Below are 8,196 nucleotides of genomic sequence, written 5' to 3' on the forward strand. Positions count from 1 at the left end.
GTCCATGGGGGTTGCCAAGACATGACCTGGTTGGGACTCTGGGGTGTTCCCCAAATGATCGTGGCAGTCCTGTGACAAAAGTGAAGCCCACTCCCCAACACACACACGTATGCCCCCCGACCCCTCACTGCAAACCCCCACTGAAATGCTGCTCCATCCTACCTGTGCAGGGCTGACCCAGGCTCTCACTACAGAGTCCTACAGGCCAAACACCAGAAGGGGAAGGAAAAATAGAGAACTAGAGCCCTGGAGAAACACAAGGCAGCCAGAGCCCTGGGTCTTATTTTAGCTAACCACTGACTCACTTGTGGGTATTAACACACAATCACAGATTTCAATGGCAAGCAAAACAACCCATAACTTCTTTATGTAGCTTAATTTCTTTCTTTTATTGTGGTTTGCACATTTGGATTTTCTTTTTTTATTTTATTTTAGGTTCCGGGATACGTGTGCAGAACGTGCAGGTTTGTTACACAGGTAAACGTGTGCCGTGGTGGTTTGCTGCACCCATCAACCCATCACCTAGGTATTAAGCCCCACATGCATTAGCTATTGGTCCTGATGCTCTCCCTCCCCCGACCCCTACCACAAGCCCCGGTGTGTGATGTTTCCCTCCCTGTGTCCCTGTGTTCTCATTGTTCAGCTCCCACTTACGGGTGAGAACATGTGGTGTTTGGTTTTCTGTTCTGTGTTAGTTTGCTGAGGATGATGGCTTCCAGATGTAGCTTAATTTCAAACCCTAAACCCATAATCCGATAAAAGAAAACAAGTTACCTAGTCACTTCTAGGCAAGCTCAGCCCAGTTCAATGATCTCTCAGTCACTTCACTCCAGATTTAAAATTTAGCCTCATTATGGAGTTCCCTTCCTTTTGTCTCCCTTCTCTCCTCTGGGGTCCAGTCTGGGGAGAATGGTCTTGGGTGAGGGGGTGGTCAATGTTACTGCTGAGGCAGTGAAAGGGGGTGGCCCATTATTTTGGTCTTGCCTTGTCACGATGCTTTGCTGGCCTTGGGCTCCAGAAGGAAATAGTTTTGTCTGCTGAGATGTGACTTGCCCTGCTTGGTCAGTGGGCTTTGTCCCTGCTCATCCTGAGGGCTCTGTGGTCCACACTGTGCCCTCCTAGTGCATGCTCTGAGCTCTCTGGGGTGGGTCTTCCAGGCCCTCAGCCTCTCTTTGCTCTCCTTGTGGGTGCAAGGTGAGCTTGTCAGATCGCAGGCTCCTGAGGCCTTTGGGAGATCCTGTGCAACAGAGGTGCATTTTCCTCAACACTCTTGTGGCCTCCCGTGTACCAGTGTTCCCATACAATTGGGGGTGCAATGGATAGCAGCAAGATTGTGGACCACCAAAGTTCTATACAGGATGGGCAAAGGTGAAGGCCCCTCAATCTGGAATTTCCAAGGCCACCTGGATATCTCTATCATGGTTAATCCCCTCTCCCCTACTGTAGCCTGAACTCTGCCCCATGGTGGTGTCTGGGAGGGCACCAAGACACATCAGTAACTAAGCTCTCCTTCTTACTCGTCAGCAGTCTTTCTCCTCCCCAGTTCTGGGGTTAATGTCTAGGGGGAGGATGTGAGGGGAGACAAGATGTACAGGTCCAGTGATGAGACAAGCCTAGTTCTGTCAGATTATAACTCCCTTCAAAGGGTTCCCGGTTTACACCTCTCTCCATTTGAACTCAGTAGTGAAAATATTTGTAGGGTTTGTTTCTTCCTTCCCAAAGCAAGAAATAAGTTGCATCCAGTTGTCCTGGCTGGAGTAGAAGTCAAGGCAGGTTCACAGAACACTAGCGTAGAAATTTGACGAGTGAAGGCTTGCAGGGAGGAAGGGGAGAACACTCATTAAATCATTGCTTCTCATGCTGCCTTGGTGGGGGTGGAGGGCAGGTTGCAGATTTTCTTCCCTGCTTTGCTATTTCATGACAGTGGGTAATTTACTAGATCATGCACTGCTACATGTTTTCAATAGTCTCCAAAACTGTCTTAGCTGACCCATGTCAGACACACACGTACACACACACACACACGCACACACACATACCTGGAGCCCACTGATCCTACTGATCCAGTTTACAGAAAGGGGAAAATGAGAAGTAGAGCCCCGGGAAAAGGCAGGGAGTCAAAATCCTACGTCCTATTTTGGGCTCAGCCACACGCCGGTGGTGTGATTGGACTCACTCGCTTCCCCTCTCACACTGTGGTTTCCCCATCTGGAACCCAGTGGCCCTAAAATAGTGCTATTTCCCAGCCCTGTGGGAGAAGGAACAGGCCAAGAGAGTCTATTGCCCAAATCAATAATAATGATGATAACAGCAGTGATTATGCTTTCCAAACTTACAACACTTCATCTGCTCAACCCTCCCCACTTCTTTTAAAGTAATCATACAAGAAAATACACCAGCAGAAGAACAGCTTCTCATTGGACTTTCCTGACTCTGGGACTCAGCATAAGTCACTGCGGAACACCTTTGTTTTGTTCCCGATTCTGTCTCTAATTGCTGAGTGACCTTTGCCAGATCACTTCATCCTGTAGGTCTGCAGGATTGTTTGTTTCATCAGAGGACAGTGCCAAATGCTTCCCCAGGCTCTTTCAGTTCTAGGATTCTGTGTTTTGGTTGAGCACTGTACTAGTTTCCAACAGCTGCTGTAACAAATTAACACAACTTTAGTGGCTTAAGACAACAGAAATGTGTGCTCTTTCTGTTCTGGAGACCAGAAGCCTGAAATCAAGGTGCCCGCAGGGCCACCCTCCAGGCTCCAGAGGATAATCCGTTGCTTGGCTCTTCTAGCTTCTGGTTGCGGCTGACATCCTTAGTGTTCTTTGGCACATAGCTGCGTCACTCCAACCTCTGCCTTCATAGTCACATTGGCTTCTGTGTACGTCTCAAATATCTCTCTGTTTCTCTGTTATATGGATAGCATTTAGGGTCCACCCAGCTAATCCAGGGTGAAGTCCTCATCTCAAAATCCTGAACTTAATCACATCTGCAAAGACTCTTTCCCAAATGTTACATTTCTAGGCTCCACAGATTGAGACATAGACAAACCTTGGGGAATGGGGTGTGGGGGTTATTTCTCGGCCTATTGACCATGACCAGCTCAAGGTCCAGGGAGATTTGAGACATGCAGGAGAGTGCACCCCTGTTCCCCAAGGGCAAGTAGTCCAGTTGAGGAGTCATCACTCACATGCAACACTGTCAAGGAACAACACTTTCAAGGAACAACACAAGCCAGGAGGTAGCAAGTATGGAGAGCCTGTGTAGCCTTGGGGAAAGAGCAGGGGCTCTGGACCTTGACTGCCCTGGGTTCACATCCAACTCTTACCACCTGCCAGCCAAGGGACCTTGAACAAATTGTTTCATGTCTCTGGGGAAAATTATACTTACTGTATAAGTATGTAATAAAGATTAAGTATGGACCAGTCTCAGTGGTTCACACCTCTAGTCCCAGCACTTTGGGAGGCCAAGGTGGGAGGAACACTTGAGATCAAGAGTTAGAGACTAGCCTGGGTCAGATAGCAAGACATTATCTCTACAAAAACAAAAAAATTAGCCTGGTGTGGTGGCACTCCCCTGTGGTCCCAGCTACTTGGGAGGCTGAGGTGGAAGGATTGCTTGAACCCAGGAGTTGCAGTCTGAAATGAGCTATGGTTGCACCATTGCTCTCCAGCCTGGGTGACAGAGCAAGACCCTATCTCCCCAAAATAAAAACCTAAAAAAAGATTAGCTATAATATGTTCAGTGACTAGCATCTAATAGGTGCTTATGATTCAGCATCAAATAAATGGGACAGCAAAAGGCAAGTGTGTGTGTGTGTGTGTGTGTGTGTGTGTACATGCATACATGTCTGACACCATCTGCTAAGACAGTTTTGGAGACTACTGGGAGCATGTACCAGTACATGGTGGAGTAACTATAGAGTGATTATCCACTGAATGATGAAGGACCAAGAACAGAAAAGTGAAAATGACTTGCCCCAGTTTGCACAGGAGGTCATTGCATAGATGGGTCTTCTTAGAATCAAGGTTTTCCAGAAAGCATATTCCTCCACTTCCCAAAACTTTTGCTGTCTGGATGATATTTCTACAGACAGCAAGGGATGTCCATTTACACCTTTGGTTTAGCCAGAGAATACTGGAGATGATCAAGCCCACAGGCTCACACAAATCCAACCCTTCAGACTGTCATTAGCTTGATGCTCCATGACCATGGGTTGACACAATCACCAACAGAGAAAGGGAGGCTAGATAGCCCTTCTTCACTCTCCACTGATCAGTGGGCATCCCTCTGCATGGACGGTTCCTCTGAGTGTAGCTTTTGCCATAAAAATGAAATAAGAGGAACAGAGGAAATGCTGTTTACTGCCAACTCTCTGCTCCTGTGTACAGATCTTCAGCTGAGTCAATGTTTAACCCCTGTCTGGAGTCAATGTTTAATCCCAGGCCAGCCAGCCCTGCAATCCAGCATTCCTCATCAAGCCTAAAATATAGTTATTTTAGAATCAACCACTGAAGAATAAAATTGGGACTGAATCTGCCAAAGCTAAATAGACTCTCCCCACTTTTAAAGGATACTGGCTGTTTGGAATTATTCATGCCATCTATTCCCATTAGCAGATAGTGATATGGAGTTTGCTGACCCTAGCTGTCACTCAGTGGCACGAGCACAGTGTTTATTCTTCCTGTTTCAGTTCTTCCTTTTGGGCTGGGGGAGAAGAGCATTGGGTGGGGACCACTGCCCTTGTTATGCAGTTGGCAATGCTGCTGGCTGGCAACATGCTTTCTTGTGAGGCTGCTACTTGGAATCCCACTAGGGGAGCTGGAACTTGAATGTTCTGGTTGGCTGCATTTAGGCATGTTTTCTGGGAGTTTCTGAGCCCAAATTTATGTTTAAAGGCCTAAAACTTTCCCCCGGTGAGTCTCCCTGTTAAGGAGCAGGTGGGAGAGGGAAGAGTTCATTAGAAAGACCCTGACTATTGGTGATTCTCTAGGGGCTTCCTAGGGTCCTTCCTAAGGAGCTCAGGGCACATGGCATCTACAAATGGGCAGCATTATGTCAATTCTAAGAACAACCTTAATCAGGGAAGTCAAAAGATGGCAAGCTAGGTGGTGGGGTGCAGGGACGTGAAGAGGGAAGGAAGGCTGCTGTCAGATTAGCAGCTCTAGTCTTCAGTTGGTGTTGGAGAGGTGACTCACTGGCCAAATGTATGCATGCAATGCTCAAATCTTTTCACTTTCTTCTGTGAACACACTGAAGCACCTCCTTCTCCTTGACCACCTGCCTCCCTGTGTCACTGCCCTGATGTCCCATCCTTCACCTGTTTTCCTAGCTCAGGTGCCTCCCAGTCAGAGAGTGAAAACGACATTTCTTCTGGGGCTCCCAGTGTGGGGAGGTTGTTGGTACCCTTTCTCATTTTGGCTGGTGAAGGAGTGAAGGTGGAAACTGTGGTAAGAGCCCCCTGAGATTGCCTGTGTCCAGCCCTGAGGAGCCTGCCCTGGGGAGTGGGGAGTGAAGTGGAACATAAAAGGCCCTGGAGGCTGGGCGTGGTGGCCCGCACCTGTAATCCCAGCACTTCAGGAGGCCAAGGGAGGCAGATCACTTGAGGCCGGGAGTTAGAGACCAGCCTGGCCAACACGGTGAAAAATACTCTACTAAAAATACAAAAGTTAGCCAACCATGCTGGCGTGCGCCTGTAATCCCAGCTACTCAGGTGGCTGAGGTAGGAGGACTGCTTGAACCCTGGAGGTGGAGGTTGCAGTGAGCCAAGATTGTGCCACTGCACTCCAGCCTGGGTGAGGGAGCGAGAGTCTGTCTCAAAATTAAATAAATAAATAAAAATAATGATAAAAAAAAAAAGAAAAGAAAAGAAAAGAAAAAGTTCCTGGAAATGGAAAGTCAGCCATGGTCCAAAAGCTCTCTCAATTCTTCTTTGGGCCTAGTCCCTACACTCCAAAGAGCTTTGATTCTTTGTTTCTGAGAGGCAGGGACATATGAGCAAACATTTTTTGAGGTTACCGAACCATTGTCCTGTATGCTCTTACCTCCACACCCTGGCTAGGGAGGAGCGGAAGGAGGAAGATTTTTAGAGTAGGCATCCAAAGTCAATAGGTGGAGTGTCAGGTGACAGGGCCCAGCCCCTCTCATAAGCCACTGGGGTCCTCCGGAAGACTTGGCTGTTTCCTTGTTCCTGGTCTGAGCCTGGCTGTCAGCCCAAGGCTTGCCTGGCAGGCAGCGATTGGAAAAATAGCCCCTGTAATCCCCTGCAGCCTGTGTTCATCTGAGCCTCAATGTCCCCATCTGTAGAATGGGAGTCTGTTTCTTTTTGGTGACGTATATTATAATTAATTTGTAGTTGTCTGTACTCCACTGGCAGAGGTAGGGAAGGAAAGTGCTGGCCCCATAAAATGTTTAGATTAGTTGCATTTACTAATCAGTCTGATCTTCCCATGCCAGGCCCTAAAGAAGTCACATTCTGAATTTTTTTTCTTGAACTCTTGTCTGAAATGAAACGCAGTATCTTCAGACAAATTAGAGCATTCTGAAAACACCTTTGGATACAATAGTCCTAGCTTTCTTCCTCTTCTCTAAAGTACTCAAGGTTAGGAAGCCAGAATTTTGCCACTCAGGGAAAGAAGAAGTGGCCTTTGTTTGACCCTCTATGCTCACAGCAGAACTGGTAGATCTGGATAGAGGTAGCAAATAAGTGAGGAGTGGGAATAAGGCCAGAGGTTGGCAGAGGCAGAACATAGAAGAGTTCAGATCCTATTCAGCAAATGTGTGTCTTTTTGTTGTTGCTGTTTGTACAGATGAGGTCTCACTATGTTGTCCAGGCTGGTTCCTAACTCCTGGCATCAAGTGATCCTCCTGCCTCGGGGTCCCACACTGCTGGGATTACAGGCATGAGCCACGGTGCCTGGCTTCAATCAATGTCTTTGATGCAATGCATCCAGGAGGCAAACAGTCTTTGATGCAATGCATCCAGGAGGCCTGCAGGCTGGGGGCATTGGCACCGGTGATCTCCACATGCCTCTAGAGGTGCAGCATGGGGTTCTCTCCCGAGGCTGCCGCTTCTCTGCTGCCCACATGGCTTTCATCTGGCCCATTAGAGAGTAGGCAGTAGGATGACAGCTCATCCTCCCGCTGACAGCGAAGGAAGCAGGCAGGCTCAGAAAGGCCAGCACCTGTAAACCAAGCTGTGTCACCGTATGAAAAATGAAGAGCTTGGTGGCACTGCACCCTGAATGCAGAGTTTCTTTCTTTCTGAGTAGAATCTCCATTCTCCATTCCTCATTAGTCATGCTTTCAGCTCTGGGGTATCTGTGCCAGGGGAGCACAATCAAATAACCTGTGTCTCTTTGGCTGAAGTGCGTTATGGGTCTCTCTGTGAGGTATCTTCCTCTAGGGTCTGACTGAGGCTGTTACCAAACTGACTTTTTATGTGTCAGACCACAGTGGGCTACTGGAGGAGAGGAAGAAACCTCCAATATGTTAGCAGAGAGCTCTGAGAAGTTGGCTGAGAGTCAGGCATTTGCCCTAAGTAACCTGAGACAGATAGACATCCCCGCAAATAAAGATCTCAGCTCCTTTTATACATATGCCAGCAAGGACCTTAGGGCTGGTACCTGAATTTTTAGCTCTAGTTCTGGCTCTCTGAACTTTTTTATAGTGCCTCATTAGGCCGGGATTGTAATAAACTAGTTAGGTGACTAAAGAGAACCAATTCCTGGAAATGATTATGAAATCTTCCATGCATGAGCCTAAAAAAGAGAGAGAGAGGGAGAGAGAAAGAAATAAGCAAGACTTTAGAGCTTTACATAGGAAAGGACCTGACCAGATACTCAGACTATACATCCAAGCAAGGGGGAAGGCAGGGGACACCACAGAGATCGAGAATGAAGCTATGGAGATGGGCTGCTTTGCATGAAGTCCCAGCGTGCCCTTTCCTGAGTAGTGTAACTTAATTTATCTGGTCCTCAGTTTTCCCATGTGTGAAATGGGAATGATCACACCCACCTTACAGAAATGTTGCCATAACTGCGATACACAATGTGAAAACACCTGGGATAGTGCCTGCTGTGCAGAAACACATTAACAAGCAGTAGCAGCGTTAGTAAGTAACAGGGTGAGGAGAACTGCAGAATTGCTCCCTAACCTGAGAATCTGCTTGATCTTGTGAATATCAATGGCCTCCCTGCATCC

The sequence above is a fragment of the Colobus angolensis genome, unplaced genomic scaffold (assembly GCF_000951035.1).
Source record: "Colobus angolensis palliatus isolate OR3802 unplaced genomic scaffold, Cang.pa_1.0 Scaffold100, whole genome shotgun sequence".
Taxonomy (NCBI): domain Eukaryota; kingdom Metazoa; phylum Chordata; class Mammalia; order Primates; family Cercopithecidae; genus Colobus; species Colobus angolensis.